Source organism: Myotis davidii, unplaced genomic scaffold, assembly GCF_000327345.1.
Source record: "Myotis davidii unplaced genomic scaffold, ASM32734v1 scaffold330, whole genome shotgun sequence".
Lineage (NCBI taxonomy): Eukaryota > Metazoa > Chordata > Mammalia > Chiroptera > Vespertilionidae > Myotis > Myotis davidii.
In genome coordinates, this window is record NW_006283770.1 from 3,512,390 (window position 1) to 3,531,026 (window position 18,637).

Sequence of the window (18,637 nt, forward strand, 5' to 3'; positions counted from 1 at the left end):
GATCAGTCTGATGCAATTCCAAGCGTGCTGCAAAGGAACTCCAAGGAGTCCGCATCACCATCACCACCCACCCTTCCCAGATGGTGCTGTTTTAAATACGGATCTGCAGGGCTGAACGCAGAACTGGGAGATTTATTGCAAAATCCCGAGAAGGGGGGAGCTCGGGGAATGGTGGGGCAGAATTTAAAGGTGCAACGCTTGCTTTTCCCCAGTCAAGCGACAACCAGTCGCATCTTTTTTTTTTCTTTCTTTCTTTTTCTGTCTGCCAGTCTCTGGATTCTAATTCACCAAGGAAGAGGTGTAAATATTGTGACATTTTGAGGCGTCTTGATGGATGAGAAAAAAAGCATCTGTCACTCTAAATTGTAGAGTTCCCTCTCCTCGCTAGATTCCTTGCTAGCGAATACTCGCTGCTGCCTAATACAGTTGCTAGGGTTTCGAATGAATGCACCCTTAAGGGAATATTATCCTCTTAGTCGACTTGCCAATTTATCTGACAGCGGAAGTGAGAAAATTGTAGATTTCACGTCTCTGGGAGACAAGGAGGGAAAATGCTTAACAGTCTCATTCTTTTAACTTCTAGATTTGTAACAACTTAAACCTCAAAAGTGTCACGTCATCCTCTCTCTCTCTCTCTCTCTCTCTCTCTCTCTCTCTCACACACACACACACACACACACACACACACACACACACCCTCGACTTGTGAGATGAAATGGTTTCACCTAAAGTGTCCTGGAAATGGATGTCACTTTAAAAATGGTGCACCTGGTAGTCACTGTTTATGTATATTTACATAGAGCTTCTCAGCATGAAGGCAAGACATTTCAATACGTAGTCCTCTTTGAAATCAGGCAGATTAGAAGGTGATAAGAACATGGGGAAATAATTGGAGGGGGTATATTTTTAACCTAAAAAATAATAATAGCAGTAACCTAGCTTACTTTTGTACCCCCTGGTCTTGCATATTTCTGTGTGTGAGATTTTGGCTTGGTCTAGCTTCCCCAATGGAATATATCAGTATTAATTCAGGTGGAAATATATTCACCCTGCCTATAGCTTTTTCATTGTCAATGATAGTAAGACCTACAACACAGCAATTTTTGGAAGATAGACGAGAATGTCTGAAAAGGCTTTGCAAAGCAGACACTCCATAAGTGGGAGGTATCACTGTGACACTCGCTTTACATTTTCATTCGACTGAACCAGAAACTAGTTATTTTTAAATATTATCTACTTTGTATGGTCAAGGCAGTAAATGGGGATTTTAAAAACAAGGTGTTTTTTTGTTGTTGTTGGCTTGCAAAATATCATTTGTCAATTGCCTATCAGGGTAAATTGGAAAGATGACATTTAAAAGATCTAAAATCAACCAGCATACATAAGCTTCTTCATTCACTTGCCTATCACTCTCTCCCTATCACATCTCTGATCTAAATTCTTAATAAGAGGAGCAGCTACTGAATTTAGCTTCTTTCCTTTTCCTGGCCTGTCCTCTAGGGGAAGCTTTAGTAAGAAACAACACTCCCAAATCAGGCAATGTGAGAGGCAAAGGCCTGGGTGACCACAAAATAGCTGATCAGCCACAAATAAATAAATAAATAAATAATAAAATAAAAAACGAGACAAAGTCGGCATTGAGGCATGACTCACAAAAGATTTTTATTTTTAATTCTGTGATTGAGAGACCAGGCTCCAACTTGCTCAAATAACATTCACTCTATCCAATTGCTTACAATCTGTCAGTTAAAATGATGTCTAACTGAACATATTTTTTATAAAATATACTTCTACCAAATGCCAGTGAAGCTAATCTTTGCTTTTAATTAGGACAGACTAATCCAACCATTTAAATGATTCTAACGAATATGAACTGATATCATCTGATTTTGAAATTTTGCTTAAAACTAAATTTGTTCTGAAAAGCACTGACTTGCCAGAAAAAATATTTATTTTTGTAGCTTTCTCTTCACTCTGTGGGTAATTTAATGAGTTGCCTATTTTAATTTTACAACTGCTACCTCAGAAGTATCTCAAATTATCTTTCTTTGGCTGGTATCTTTCTCTGCTGAACTGCTACTGCTGTGAGTGTGTGTGTGTGTGTGTGTGTGTGTGTGTGTGTTTCCTAGTGGATTTAACAAGTAGTTAGTCTCTTAAATTTATATGCCATAACCCATGTAAAGAACAGGGAGTAGTACTTTATATATAAAAATAAACATTAACATTTAGTGAGAGCTTACCATTTATTGAATCTCAAGGAAATGGAGAGGGGGGATGCCTTTATGGGAGAAAGATTAAGTTCTTGAACAATAAAAAGAAAATTTCCTCCCCCCCTTTGGCTTAAGAGTTACCATAATTTTTTAAAAAATGAAATCTTTCTTCTTTTACTTTGGAAGTTAAAGCTACTGCTTTAACAAGTGTTTCTTGAGAAAGATACATGTGTTCCATAGAGACTAACATCCCAAAACCCCACAGTGCAAAAATCAAGATGTTAATTCTTTCTCCCTGCCTTCATTCTCATTTGGCAATTTCTGGAGTGTTCATTCTGAGTTTCTTAAAATTCAGATTGACTTTTTTTCTCTCTTTTTCTAACATTCTAAAAGAGTTGTGTAAAGGATTCCGCTATAATGCACATTTTATTTGTATTTCCTAATAACAATAGCTTATATGCATAGAGTGCTTTGAAAGCTCTTTCCAGGTTTCCTTATTTAATGTCTTCAGCAATTGTGTGGGACAGGAATCATCAGTCACCTTTCACTGATGAGAACACTCAGGTTCAGAGTTGCCTAAGAACACATTGCCAGTGAGAGGTGAAGACTGACTTGGAATCTATTTCTTCAAATGTTGAAGACTTCCTGTTTCTCTCCAGACCATGTCTCAAACCCTGTTCAGCCATCTAAGGGGGTTATGGGAATTATTTCCTCCTATTTTGATTGCCTTAATTTTTTTTTTTTAATGATCTACAAAGAGTTTCCCAAATTTTGCATGCCAAATGAAAAGTTTTAAGCAGCCGTTCTTTCACTCTTCCACACTTAGAGAGTCAAAGAAGGCAGGAATCTTCCTGGTGCTGACACACCATCTAAGGCACAGTCACTAATTCCACCCCAAAACAACACAGAGAATAAGAAGAGCTAAAGCCAAGAAGTACTTTACTTTTTTACTTGTGAGTCATAGAATCTGAGGGCTGGGAAGGTTCTCAGAGGTCACCACCCCGCACATATCTGACGCATGAATTCATGCTGACTTGTTTCCTTGGAACCCTCTGGAACTTGATGCCAGTCTTGGATGCCTGGGATCTTGCTTATCTTGGTAGATACCCTGACACCTAAGGGAATCATGAGTTTGATTAGCCCAAGAGGTATACTTTCTGTAGAATCTAACATTTATAATTTTATTTCATAAGCATTAATTGACAACCTATTATGTGCCAGGAGTCTGGAGATTCAGCAATGAGCAAGACTGAGTGGTACCTATTTTAGTGGAGCTTACAGCTTAGTCATGATTGGTCCTTTAATTTGCTCTGTTCTCCAGAAGGGGGAAGGCTTCTGGAGTCTTACCTTTTTTAAGAGAACCAGATTAAAAGCCTGAATTCAAGCTTTGCTCCCAACTAGTTGTCAGTAGCTAGAAAAATCAATTAATCCCTCTCAATCTCTATTTCCTCACACATACAAGGAGGATATCTCAGGATAAATTCTAAATACCACTTTAGCCCTAAGTTTGGGTGAAATGATGGCTAACTATTTCTTGGTGGAATGTAAGGATTAAATCATCCTAACCTTTGATGATTTACAATTTTGGGGTGCCATCAACTGGTGAAGAAAACATTATGAAAAATCAAAGCAGCTTTTGTGAACCCAGCATAGAGAGAATCTAGATATTGAACCTATCGTTCTGAGGAATGATGACTTGGAAAATCTTAACTTGAACAACGATCTCAAAGGTCCACAGATTCTATTTTTAAGTGATGAGAGATTCCCTATCACAGCGGTTCTCAACCTGTGGGTCGCGACCTCTTTGGCGGTTGAATGACCCTTTCACAGGGGTCGCCTAAGACCATCCTGCATATCAGATATTTACATTACGATTCATAATAGTAGCAACATGACAGTTATGAAGTAGCAACGAAAATAATTTTATGGCTGGGTCACAACATGGGGAACTGTATTTAAAGGGCCAGAAGGTTGAGAACCACTGCCCCATCACATGCCTACTTTCTTTGTGCAAACAGAAGTTCTAATTTTTCAGGTCATTTCCTTTTGAAATCAAAGATAATACTTCCTGAAATTGTCTGGGCTTCATGAATAATGCATGATAAACACATGATAATAGATAATTAAATAGACCAACCAGGAGAAACATGAAAGGTAGCTGGTAGCCCAATGATTGCAGAAGGTGTGTGGTCATTTTGACATCCAGGAAATGCTATAGATCTGTCCTTAGCTAACTCAGGCTGGTGGAGATAATTAAGAGAAACTGTGGGTGTAGAAAGGCTGCAAGCCATTCCCTAGGATTGGCTGGATTGCTGCAGTGGTTCAAAAACAATTGGCACAGCCGCCCACGCTGGACATGATTGCCCTTTGATGAGGCAGCTATTGACTTTTATAAAGATGCCATATTTAAAATAACTTCTGATGTACTAGGCATGACAGACATCATTCTTGGATTCTATTTTAGACAAATGGCAAAATATATTTCAAATAATTAATTTAAAAATAAAAAGCTAGTCTAGTTTCTAAAAAAAACCCCAGCAGTTTAGCAACATGTGACCTCTGAATTTAACAGCTCAGTCTGAAGTTAGGAGATACATGTGGCCTAGATGAGACATTTTGACCAGTCGTGGGCATTTTCTGGATTACCACAGGAGACAGAGGGTGCTCTGCTAATTTTTAACCTCTGAGTTCAATGCACTCCAAAATCTTCTCACACTGGAAAAGGGAAATCTAATCGATTGCCCTAAAGAGCAGGGAAAAAAAAATGCTCTGTGATCTTTGTGCTCAGAGTGCATGTTAGAATGTTACGGAATCTAGATATTTCTTCAGAATATGCTAAATTCCGAACACATCAGAACCACAAGGAGTTAGAACTGATTTACCTTATCTCCAGCTTCAAGAAAAAATATCAACTACCTACACTCTAGAGGTAATAAAGTGACTGTGGGAAGAAATACGCAAATTGGGTGACTAGAGAGAGGCTCCACAAATACCGAAAGCCTTTTGAATAGGATATTGCAGACTGAGTGAATGGAAAAGAGAGAGACTGTGAAGAAAATTAAGCAGAGACATAAAAAGGAAACCAAAATAGGGTTAACGTTTATATTGGGTTTTTGAATTGAAGAGTCCTTCTGTGAGCATTCCTCAGGGGGCATTTGTCCATTGAGACTGATCTCTACTGTCCATGTTCGTTATGGTCCTGGTTAGTCTGGTAGAAAACAATGGTTTCTTCTGCTTTTATCTCCTCCATTTGGAACTTCTTTATCCCCCAACTCCCATAATCAGTGTTTCAGAATGGCCTTGTTATTTTTCTCCTTGGGGAATGTTAACATGGGCTTTGTAACCACTTTTGTACCAGGGACTCCACTCTTGGCAGTCTGGTCAAGTCTGTGTAAACCCTTCTCAGAATCCTGTTTCTAAATAAAAATAAAGAATAAGATTATAAAAGGAGCCAATTATATTGAAATACACTCAAAATATAAAAATGGTATACTATGTGACAATAATTTAGTGCTTTTTAAATGCTCTCTAAAGGTAAAATTATGATTTGTAAGTGGTGATAAGCATCATTATATTTTAAAATATCTATAACAACTGATATGTGACATGAAGATGTCTGTAATTTCTATTGGTGACAAAATCTACAACTGCTATTTAGTTTCCCAAACATATTTGACAACAGAACACTTGGGTAGGGGAGCTTGTTAACATAGCATAGGTTCAGAAATGTTCATTTAGTCTCTTGTTACCTTTTGGAATTGGCCATTGAGTTTCCCTTCTGGGTAAAAGGAAACTGGCATTTGAAAAAAAAAAAAACTTTTAACACTCACTTGCCATTAAACAAGTTGCCAAGTGGAGAACAAACTGAGTGATGAATTGGGTAGGGTATAATAGACATGTTTATATTGACTGAACTTGCTATTACTCTAATGTTTATACTTTTACTATTAGCACTGCCTTAGAAATCCATCACTCTATTGAAAAATAGAAAAATTCAGACTCTGCTCATTAACTCAGTGAACCTTACCATAGATATCTGGCATGACTTCACTAACCTCAACAGACGATTAAAGACATCATTTTTGTCATTATTATACTATGAAATATATGCAAATTATGATGGAATGAGATAACATTTATTTTGCATTTGCCCAGCACCAAGTTCTTTGCTTTGCATTTGACATATATTAATTAAACCCCAAAGCAGCTCTCTGAGATAGATTATATTCTAACTGTATAAATAAGGAAACTGGAGCTCAGAGAGTTTAAGTAATTTACCCAAAATTATATAGCAAATATTAATTGGAAAAGTTAAAGTTCAACCTAAAGTTTTCTGGTTCCAAAGTCCATTACAAAATCAGGTCTCCCTCTCTAATAGCTACCTCACAGGTTTGATTTGGGTTTCTCATTTTTAGGTTTGCACATGCATTTTGTTACAAGATCTTCACCACAACCCTATGAGATAGCTGAGAATCTCAAAATTAGTGGCCACAAGTGCTGTTTTAGAATTATACTGAATCTTTGCTACCTAATGAAAGACTTTCAAACCACTAATTGTCACCTATAATTTTTGAAGCTCCATTTTCACAGTCACAAAATTGAGAGAGTGACAATATTTAAAATGTTTTGTATGGGTCAAATAAATGAATAATAAAATCTAACTTTATTGAGTTCATTGTGGTGAGCATTCTACATTTTCATAGTTAATTGAACCCTCACAACAGTCTTTCTAGGCAGAGATTATTTTTATTCCCATTTTAAAGATAAGGAAACAGAGGCATCTGTTAATAAATTAACTATTCCTAAATTAGCAGAGCCAATAAGTTGCAAAGCTTGACTCAGGTCCGTATATTGCAAACCCCTTTCTTTTAATCAGTAAGTGAATCTATAAATCCCTGTGTGATCTTGGCTGTGATTATGATCATTGTTGACATGTTTAAAACACTAGCAGGAAAGAGAATTGTTCAGAAATAAATATATACTCACTGAAGAGAAAGATTAGTATCTGAAACTCTTCACCTGCACATTCTTCCTTCCACTTTATTTTATCAACCCAATGGATAATGTCTAATTCCTTTCTTAACTTGTTTAGGGCAGTTCCAAGTTAATTGACTCCTGGGAGTTATTGAGTAAGAAATGTTATAAATTGTTTACATTAGGATTCAGAGAGTTTAGAGACCATTTCATAAATTTGCCTTTTCAAATTGTTAGTGACTATAGCACTGCAGATGCTGTGAGGAACGCCCTCTCCAAAAACACAGTGAATGACAAATCTCCAAAGCTAACATGTTGTTTACAGATATGGACAAGAAGAGGCTGGACAAGCACAAAGCTAAACATAATTACAAGGTTCACAGTCCCTGCTGGGGACTAAAATGTTTATTGGATTTCCTTGTGCAATTCAATGTTCTTCCTTAGAAGACTCCACTCCAAACTTGGAACTTCTCTGGAAATAGCATCTCATTTGGGAGAATGCCAAGAATTGGTGTCTGGGTCCTTTGTATATTTGCATCAACTCAGAACTCAGAACACCAACTCTAGAAACTAAGCTGGGACATAGTCTGGGTAAGGGAGTTACATATCTACTTGGGCATCTTCCCAATAAATGTCATCCATCTCCCTCCTGGAAAGCAAATCCTAGAAAGATGTGGTTTTAAATGAGGGAGTGGATGCATACTGGTAAGTCTTGGATAGCACAAGTCAGTGATGTTTGCAGAACTGCCAAAGTCATGTAAAGAATCAAAGAAGAGTATGAATCCTTACCTTGGCTTGAGGCTCTAACTTTAGGGGAAATAATTACATAAGATCCAAGTTTAGTTTACCAGATGATATGCAGTTCCTGAAAGGAGTCCAAATTTACATAGCAAAAAGCACCTTAGAGATGATCTAGCTCATTGGTCATCCTGGTGCACTAAAATCACCTGGGTCATCTGTTCTTTCTGAGCTAAGGTCTGAATGTACTGCCAGACTTGACAAGTGGTTATAGCTAATAGCCCACTGCCCTCATTTTATTGATTAACTGAGGTGAACAGCAGTGAAGATCTCTCAACTTCAACCACCATGTCTATGGAACTTATAGTGTCTATGTGAACAAGCTTGGGCTAGTGAAATGACTTGCCCAGGTCACATGGCCAGAAAATAATAGAGTTTAAATGAGGACCCAAATTCTCTTGACTACTATTGACTACAATATGGGCCTTAAAATCATATTACATTGATATTTCTTCTGTTTTCCAATAAAATATCTTACCTAATAATAGACAAACATGTAAATTGACCATCCCTCTGCTACACTCACCAGCCAATCAGGAGAGTATGCAAATTAACCCAACAAAGATGGTGGTTAATTTGCATACGTAGGCGCAAAGGGCGGAGCAAAGACTGAAGGTTTTGGCCAGAACAGCAAAGGCCTGGGTCCTGTGCCTGAGGAAAACGGGTGCCAGCAGCCAGGGGAAGGGAAGGCCTATTGCATGAATCTCTTCGTACAATGGGCCTCAATATATAAAAGGCTAATATGCTAAGTGTCCGACCTTCTCACTGGTCGCTACAACACGTACTGACCATCAGGGGGCAGAAGCTCAACGCAGGAGCTGCTGAGCTGCAGTGACTTGGCAGAGACGGTTCTTGGGTGACTCACCCCAAAATTAGAGAGGAGGGACCCTGATTCCTCAGAGGGCCACATGATTCCACCTTCGACCCCGTGGGTTATGTTTTTGCTGGGGCACTGTTGACCCCAAATCTGGTTTACTGCATACTTGCCTTTGTTGTACACAGCCTGTACAACAGCAACTTTGCTGAGTGCCCTCTAGCACTCCAGGACCCCTCGGGGGATGACAGAAAGCTGGTTTCGGCCTGATCCCTGCAGGCCAGGCCCAGGGACTCCACCTGCTGGAGAGACCCCTCTCGTTTCACAGATCTGGGGAAGGACCACAGGAGGTTGGCTCCAGGGCCTGTCTGGCTCATCTCGCCCAGTCCTGCCCCACCGGCCACCTTCTAATTAATTTCCTTTCAATGTGTGCAAATCTGTGCACTGGGTCACTACTAAGAAAATAATGGACAGTCTGTACAAGACTTTAAGTATTTTGATTTTCAAAATAAAGTGTTTTGTATTTAACTTGGATTAATTACTAAACTGTAAGCATAATTAACAAAATGTCAACAGCATGCTAAAAAACATTAATTTCAAAATGATAGGACAAAACTAATCATAAAGTTCCTCAACTCTCCATAGTTACTTAATGATTTTTGAGACATTTGCTAAGATTAATTGAAATTTCAAGTTTTCATTAATTCCTTTACTATTCTCTGTGTTTTGACTTACTTCATTTGGTTCTAGATTCTTACCTGATATTTGACAACGGCTTTATTTATTTTTCAGTAACAAAATTCTTGTAGCTTCCTCTTTTCTTCCCCTAAAAAAACAAAACAAAAAAATTTATTTATTTCTTTCAAAAAGATCAAGAAAGAAGGGAGGCATTCTAAAAGTAATTATACTTATTAAAATAACTAGTCTTAAAAATGTTAGGAAATATTTACTAATTTAAACTTTATATATTTTTAACCCATGTCACTTTCCAAAAAATATTCTTCAAGTCTATTTCTTTGTTCTTCATATGATATCCATACATATAATTCCACTTTTATGATTAATTTATATTATTAATTACTGTTTTGAAGTTGTGTCCTTTTAAACATCAATTAATTGGAGGGTAAATTAGATACTTTTATGTTCTTCACATAAATAATAACTATAAATTACAAAAAAATAATATTAGAACAAATTGGTAATTAGTCAAGCAAATAGTCAAGAATATGTCAAACTTCTAGATATTTTTTCAGATAAATTAGTATCATGTAGGTGAGTTAGCATGATTCTCTTTAATGGAATTCAACTTATTTTTACTTTAATTAGTTTTTTGTGCAGATAAAATGGAAGGCAATGGAAATTTGGCTTGCTAAGTAGTTCTAAGATGATCAACATCCACAATCTGGTTGTAATGCCATAAGAATATGTTTATTATGTGACAATGATAATTCAAATTAGCATTCAGTATAGACATAAAGCAATGAGCAATGCAACTTAACTTCAGTTGTCTATCCTGAAAACACTTTTTTAAACTAAAGAGGTTAGAAATATATGACTTTTTTATTAGAAAAGTCATAATGTATGATAGTATTGGCTCACTCTCCCCAAGGCTTCCAGGAAAACTGTACTTATGATATAAAAGATTCTCAATGTTAACCCACATTTGCATGAAGTATGAAACTGGTAATAAAGTTTGGGGTCTTCATTTTTCTAATTCAACATGAAGGTTGTCTTGAGGAAAGCTGACTGTGGTCTGAATTTACATCCCAAAAATATTTTTAATTTGTATGATAGAATCAACATCTGACTTCCAAAATTTGATATCTGGCCATATACACGCTCACCTCACATACATTGTCCCCTCTCCCAGGTCATGACAACTGTCCAAACAGAGAAAAATGAGTTTCCCTGATTACATATACACAGTGACTTAAGAAAAAATTTTTTAAAATATATTTTTATTGATTTCAGAGAGGAAGGAGAGGGAGAGAGAGATAGAAACATCAATGATGAGAGAGAATCATTGATCAGCTGCCTCCCATTGGGGCTTGAGCCCACAACCTGGGCATGTGTCCTGACCAGGAATTGAACTATACTTCCTGGATCATAGGTCAATGCTCAACCACTGAGCATGCCTAGTAGGATGGGGGGGCGGGGGAGAGGGTTGAAAGGAGGTGGAAGGGATGTCTTGGAATTTAAATGCAGGTGCTCCCCCATTCATTTCCCATTTTACCCCATCTCTCTATCTCTCTGTCCTCAACTTTATGAAGCATTATATTTGTCCTGTCCATCTGCATCGACATCACCCTTTCTGAGGTCCAGCTAGACTCACCACTCTGTGGTGCCCTGCACTGGTAGACTAAGGATCCAAAAGTGCCTACTTATGGCAAACACTCTTGGTCTACTTTTGGTCTCAGAATCCCTTGACAATTTCTCAAAATAATATTATTAAGGGGAAGTAAATGTTCTCCTCTCTTACCCAGTATCTTTTTGGAGTGCTGATTTTGTTCCATGTCTGGCCTAATTCTTCTTGGAACTACCTGCTTGATTTTTCAATTACCATTGAATGCCCTAAGCATGTCCTAAACAGGCAGCCATGAGTAGTGGGAATGGCATTTCTGCTGATCCCATGCTTTCAGCTAGGCCAGTGGTCGGCAAACTGCAGCCCCTTGACTGTGGCTCTTCCACAAAATACCACGTGCAGTCGCACACGTACAATGCGAATGAAATTTTGTGGCTACACTCAAGGAGCCAAAGAGCCGCATGTGGCTCGTGAGCTGCAGTTTGCTGACCACTGAGCTAGGCTATCAAGAATTAGAAGGCCCAAACTCTTTGGTCACTTTGGATTGTGAGATCATAATGGAGCTATAGCTGACAAGTGAAATAATCAGGTAAATTTAATGCTCGGTATCATGCAGTTTACAATAATTTTCTTTTATGTCCCTCAACTTAGTCTTACACCATTCTAATTAGGTTTTGTGTGGAAAAATAAAGAGAGAGGCAAAGGTTGAAGTTAGGAAAAAAGTTCAAACTTTTTGTAGACCTTACCTTCTGAAATAAATTATGCATCAAAATAAACACTAACAAAATTATATCAAATTATATTAAAATTGTATGAAAATAAATACTATCCAATTTAACAATTAAAGGCCCACAACTTGAGAAGTTAAGTGGAGTACAGAAAAATCACTTGTTCTTAAGCAATTTTATTGCAAGTAAAAGAAGTAAATGCAAATGTCCGAATCAAGATCTGTTTATTTGAAAAATGCTTCCTCCAAATACTAAGGTTAGAAGATACAACTTTGACATAAAGGCTCATCTTTTTATGAAACAACCACTTTTGTCTCCAGGTTGCAAGAGGATTTGTCCATCTGATTGAATCTTCCCTTTAGTTTTTCCCAACAGCTGTGTTCAGATAATTCATGACTCCCATGTTTCCTGAGCCCTGGATAATTTCACACATATGTCTAGTTTGGGACTCCACATTTTCAGGAGAATATGGAGATCTTGGAGGAAATCCAGGGTAGACCAAGGGAAAGATTAATGCATTGGAAGTTGGAGTTTATGAAGAAAGGTTGTGAGATCCGATTTCTTGCTATGAGAAAAGTCTGAGTGGTGACTTAATAACACAAGGAGGTTAGTAAGCAGCTGTTCTCCATCTTCACTAAGGTTGGATGAAATGTAATAAGATATAAATTACAACAAGAACAAAAATGTGTTACAAGTGGGAACTTCCAAGCACTAGAATTGCTGGATTCTTAGAAAGGTCCTCAGAAAATGGATGAGTAGGCTACTTCCCTGATCTGCAATGATAGGCCCATGAGTAGTGAGGAAGAGGAGATAATCTCTTAAGATCTCTTCTGAATCTACTGTTTTATGTCTACCTAATCATACTCAGAAAAAGTTATTTGCCTGAACTGTCTCATTTTCTCCCTTCTAGTCCTTCCACACCCCCCACACCCCCGCCCCTTTATCCTTTGTCTATTTCTGTAAAACATTACTAACCAAGGATAGTTAGAACCCTGATCAAGGTGGTGGACCTTTCCAGGTGTGGGAACAAGTTTCTTGCCCATCACTACTATCCCCTGGCCACTAGGGGCATGCTGATGCTCATCTTCCAAACCCATGGCAAAACAAAACAAAACAAAACAAAATTCCTACCTTTAATTGACAAGTGGCCCAAGTGGATTAAAAAACTAATCTTATATTCTAGAATTTGAGGCCCTAAAGAGTTGAAATGTATTTTATTCATCTGCCTGTATCATTGTCCATAGAATAGTGTCTGGCTGTACGGTACTCAGCAAGTTTTCATCACCTGAAGGACTATAATTATGAAGGTATTAAACTGAAAGTAAACTGCCATTGAAAAAGTCAAGAGTTTCAGATGTTTCCAAATGGTTCTGAATGCCAGACAAATCTAAAGGCTGATCCCTGCTACCACACATATGCTATTGGAGATTTTAATTCCACCATGGCTGTGCTATCTAGGAGACTTGCACAAGAGAGCCAGTCGCACATCCTGCCCAGGTCCTTCATCAAAAAGACCATCAAAGATAGGCACTACATTGCCGTGTGGCTCAGTTGGTTGGGCAACACCCTGTGCATGGAAGGATTGCCAGTTCGATTCCCGGTTTGGGGCACATGCCCCAATTGTGGGTTCAATGCCCAGGGTGGGGCATTCTGGAGGCAGCCTGATCGATGTACAGTGGGGCCTTGACTTATGAGTTTAATTCGTTCTGAGACAGAGCTCATTAAGGAGCTCCTTAACTCAAATTACTCTGTCAACTCAATGCAAAAAATCGGCGGAGAGACAGCTGGTATCTCAAAAAACTCGTTAGTCGGGACACTCGTAAGTTAGGGCCCCAGTGTATTGATGTTTCTCTCTCTCCTCCTCTTTCTTCCCCTCTCTCTAAAAATTAAAGATCTAAGAAAAAAAGGAAGGTAGGCACTGTGTAGATTCAGAATCACATAAAAATAGGCCGAATTCTTAATGTGATTCTATAATATGACTTTGGGAATTTCAGTTATTATTTTTTTCTAAATTATCTTTTTGCAAACCTTTCTAGCTTTCCCCATGAAGAATACAAATTTAATGTGAGAAAATCTCTCACCCCAATCATCACACAACCTCAATAGTTGGCTTTCAAAAATAAGATAATCTACTCCTTATAATCTGTTTCAATATCCTGAAACCCTTTGGTTTAAACTTCCTAATTCTTTCCATGTATTTTCTCCCAGTAAAACCAACAAATACCACAATCATTTATCATTGTCAGCTCTAACTTTTGTCCTAAATTCACAATCACATCTCTTTTGACCATACTTACAGAAACATCACAACATGTATTCTTCATCATTAATTTTTAAATGTTCTCAGGGAAATCTGGTACTGTGGAGGGTTACAAGTTGATGACTCTCATGTGTTTGGGGGTTCGTCTCAGTTGTTTTGTAATGGTTTTTGTGCTGAATTTCTTGACCCAACTCACTATTACTCCCAGATGGGACCGATTTTTGATCTTCTTGTTCTTTTCTCCTAATCTTGGCCCTTCTAACATGGTCTCACTGTGGTTCCTTTCTTTTGTTTGTAAGTAATGGCCATGCCTGGTTACATTGTTCCTGTAACAGGTGTTGACCAATTTGGACACATCTGAAGATGCCATGGAGCTGTCCTTATGCTACATTGAAAGCTTGTGGAGGAGTACACCTCACGTGATGGTGCCATCTAATGAACAGGAATATGATTTCTCCCTTGAGATTTTTCTCAGGACAGGCCTCACTTCATAATTTGGAGGATTGTGAGCGACATAGCTCAGTGTTGGATTGGGCCTTTGACATCATCCAGCATGAATTTGAAAATACCTTTGTCACTCTGCTTAGCAGGAGAGTTTTCTGTTTGCTTATTATTTTCCTTATGCTAATTACTTACTCCAATTTTCAGCAGTTTTGAGGTCAATTAATTTGATTCCAGGCAACTCTTTTTTCTTTTGTTTTGCAAGGAGACTGAAGGCAGCCGTAACTAGGAAGCGTAAATAAACATAATTAAACATAGATGCTTATAGTGATACTGAAACTGACCTCAGCCAATTAAAATTATTAATAGAAAAAAGTATGTCAATGTCAAATCTGAGCTTACTGCCCCTGTTCCCACTTGGATAATGAAGATAAGTATATATTTCCTGACAAGAATCGATGGGAATTCACGTTTCATCCTGAACTTTGTCTTTCTAGAACACTGGGTTAGCATAGTATTAGACCATAATAAAAAATAAGAAAAGGTCAAAATTCAAAATTAATTTTAAGCCCCCAAAGTGAAGTAGGGAGCATTTTCCTTTCAAGCAGTGAAGCTTTTCCTCAGAATCACTCTCGATCACAATGGAAAAAAAAAAAAAAAAAACTTGTAAAAAGTTTGACCCTTCACCTCGAACACTCTAGATCAGTGGTTCTCAACCTTGGCTGCACATTAGAATCACCTGGGAATCTTTTTAAAATCCTGATTTCTGGGCCTCATCCTTTGGAAATTGTTTCTTTGTTATGGGGTGAGGCTACAACATTAGTAACAAAGAAACAGAATTTCCGAAGGATGAGGCCCAGAAATCAGGATTTTAAAAGGATTCCCAGGTGATTCTAATGTGCAGCCAAGGTTGAGAAGCACTGCTCTAGATGTTACCTGAATTAAACAAATAAAAACATTTAGAACTCCATGAAAGGCACTGGTACAACTTTAGCTCATCTTGATATCATTGCTTTTGCATTTAAGATGCACTTTTACGGCAAGTGTTTTAAGTCTGGTAAAACACTATAATTACAACTCAAAGTTTGTAAGTGCTCAGAAGTGTCAAGAGGTCTGATTCATCAGGAGGTTTATCTAAATTGGCATTTGGTCTTTTATTTTTTTCCTAAATATTCCTGCTACTTCTGACTCCTCTGCCTTTTCCTCAGTGAAACTGCACCACACACTGGAAAGTAAAGATACAAACATTTATTTGAATAATGTCAAGGGAAAGTAGAAATAAGAAGATTGACCACAGACACAACCAGAGTCTCAGAAATGAGAACACTTTTTTTCCCTTCTTCTTCAGCAGAAATGCAGCTGTGGCAATGTGAATTGAAAGGTAAAAGATTTGTCATCACTTCTAACTGAGCAGCATTGACAAGGCTGCTAAGATTCCTGATGTCCACTTGCCAGATATTTTTCAGGAAGGGAGTAAATTGCAACTGAACTTAAAAACCTGGGGAAAGAACTCATTTCCAAGCAAACTTAAAGTTGGAAAGTAAGCATCGGTTTGAAGCTATCATAAAGTTTAATAAAAAACAAAGTTTAGGGTAGGACTCTTCCTGTATTTTATAAAGTAGTACAACTATTTTTTATTTACTTATAAAGCTAGCCTCTTAAATGGTCTTTGCAATACTAAAAGAAATTGTGTCTGCCTTCAGCCCACACCGCTGGGAATCAATATAGAGGTTCTTTGAGGGGGGCAAGCCCAGCTTCATGCCCTCTGTCCTTTATTGCTTCTGGATAGCCCGCATATTTCACATCCATTGACTGTTCCCCAAAAAACATCACCATCTGTGCAGTAGGGCTGTTTGTATTGGTCATGTGTTCGGTCAAGTTGACAGAGGTGCAAAGCTAAATGTGTAACACTCTAAGAATATGCATATATTTGAATAATTTGACTATTCAGTCCAACAATTTGCCAAGATGCTCTGAATGATCACACCTCCTGATAACACTTCCAAGGAGCTTCGCTTATTTTGGAGTGGGGATGTTCTAGCTGGAGTTCCTGAGTTCATTGGCATTTTGTCGTGTGAACTTGGGCACTTTTTTTTTTTTCTTCGTGACACTGAGCTTCTGGTTCTTGGTTTATAAAATGAGAATAATATTTTCTGTCACTGGTCGTTAGACGCTTTAAAACAGCTAATAAAAGTGAACTCATTTTGTTAACTGTAAACCCTTAGGTAAACTGAACTGAGTATATATTAACATTATATATTCGGTTCAACAGCACATTCTCGATAACCGCAAGAGGGTCCAGGAAAGGAAACTGTTTATAAATCTTTCCCTTTCCCCAAATTAAGGTTGGAGTGTTTCGGGAAATTCTTACAGCAATTATTAGGTCAAACCTCTTTGAGAGTACAGAAAAATGCACATACACACAAAACTGCCTACCTCAGTGTGGAGGGTGGGGGAGATTCCTCTGACTCCAATTTGTATCCTTTAAGAAAGAGTATTTCTTAAAGTGTGACCTCAGATTTTCTGCATCTTAATTGTTTGGGGGTTCTTGTTCAATCTAATCCCTGGACCCTGCCCCGCCCCTAGTAAATCACCTTGTCTGGAAGAGAAATCTGCATTTTAACAGGCTCCCAGGTGATCTTTCTGCTGGGAGCAGGTCCAATGACTCCAAGTTAAGCACTGCCCCCTGGTTCCTTGTTCTGAAATTTAAGGTCTGTCCTCGTGTGTAAGGTCGAACTAATGGGAAGAAAATTCAGCTTTAATGCAAGAACCTGTGTAGACGCTTGACAGCGTTCGGTCCAATGGCAAATTGAAAACGGTCCTTGGAACCCAGCCACTTTCATTCTCTCCAAGGGTCTGGGCCACTGGCAAATATGAACCGGAAAGACTGTTTGCTAGCAGAAAAGCTAGGGGGAGGGGATGGGCGAGAGGAGGATCAACTGAGCCAATTGCTCCCTCCTTCCCCACCCCCCACCACCCCCTTAAAACAGAAGGCTTTTTATCTTTGCTGCCCAGGTTCATCATGAAAAGGGTTGGTTTATGTGTGTAAGTTTGCTATGGAGGGAAGTGAAAACATCTGCAAAACCATGCAATGCCTGGAACGGAACTCTTCTAATAAAAGATGTATCATTTTAAATGCGCTGAATTTTGATTCTGGTAATTCGTGCACTAGAGTGTCTATTTCGAGGCAGCGGAGGTATCATATGACAGCGCACGTCAAGGCACCGTGGAGCCCTCTCGTGGACTCCCACCCACTTTCCCATTCACCGCCGCGAGGGCTGCTGGCGCTGCCGCTCCCCCCGGCGAGCTAGCATGAAATCTCCCTGCCTCGGCCGAGATCAAATGGAGCTCCTCGCTCAGGGGGTGCGAGTATTACCTCCGCCATGCAATTTCCACTATCAATAATTTAACTTCTTTGCTGCAGAACAGAAGGAGTACAGACCGGGCACCAAAGACTTGCCCCCCCCCCCCTTCTTTTTAACGAAAGGGAACGTGAAAAAAAAAATAGTCTGGGAGTTTTGGGACGGAAGTCTTCCCCAGAGCAGCTGCCTTGATGTTTACTTTGACAAGTAGTGACTGAAAAGGTGGGTTTCTTCTATTTTTCTCTTTCCGTATTTTGTTTGTTTGTTTCCTGTTTTGTCGGCTAGAAAGCATGTGGCTTTAGTGAGGTTTGTCATTGCCTTGGCTTCCTGGCTGGAGCAAGTAACTTGGTGTAACGTTATCTGGGGGCGTTCATGAATAAGGAATACCGTTATTATCTTGATTGAATTCCTATTAGGCAAACTCCGGAGAGGTCAGTGCGCGAACTCCGGTTAAGCCGGCGTGCGTACGGCAGCGGAGTAAACCAAGAGTCCCCCTGCTCTGTGCGCTTTCATTGTGTGCTCGCGTTGGCAAGCTTCGCGGTGCGGGAAGGTGTGTCTGTGGCCGGGAAGCGCACGCCCTCTCCCGCAGAACTTGGGTGCTGGGATGGGGCGGAGGGAGTTTGCGGCGAGGAGAGCCAGACCCCAGGGCGCCGAATTTGCACCCGCTCCCTTCCGCCCCCGCGCGCACTGCCGGGGTTTCCGCCTAGGCTAGGGCGCGGGACTTGGGGTTCCCCCAGGGGGGGGTTAG

The 18,637-nt window shown here is 39.1% G+C and overlaps 1 protein-coding gene across 3 annotated transcripts in view; it reads left to right on the forward strand.

Moving 5' to 3' along the window:
* Positions 1–18,637, forward strand: part of BDNF (brain-derived neurotrophic factor) — a 55,397-nt gene that overhangs the window by 3,138 nt on the left and 33,622 nt on the right. The window contains exon 1 of one of the 3 annotated variants that reach the window (XM_006753949.2): positions 17,800–18,111. The exons of the other annotated variants lie outside the window; for them this stretch is intronic. The gene's annotated coding sequence lies outside the window, so the exon portion shown is untranslated. Of the gene's footprint in view, positions 1–17,799; positions 18,112–18,637 lie in introns of those variants that run through there. 3 annotated transcript variants of the gene reach the window in all.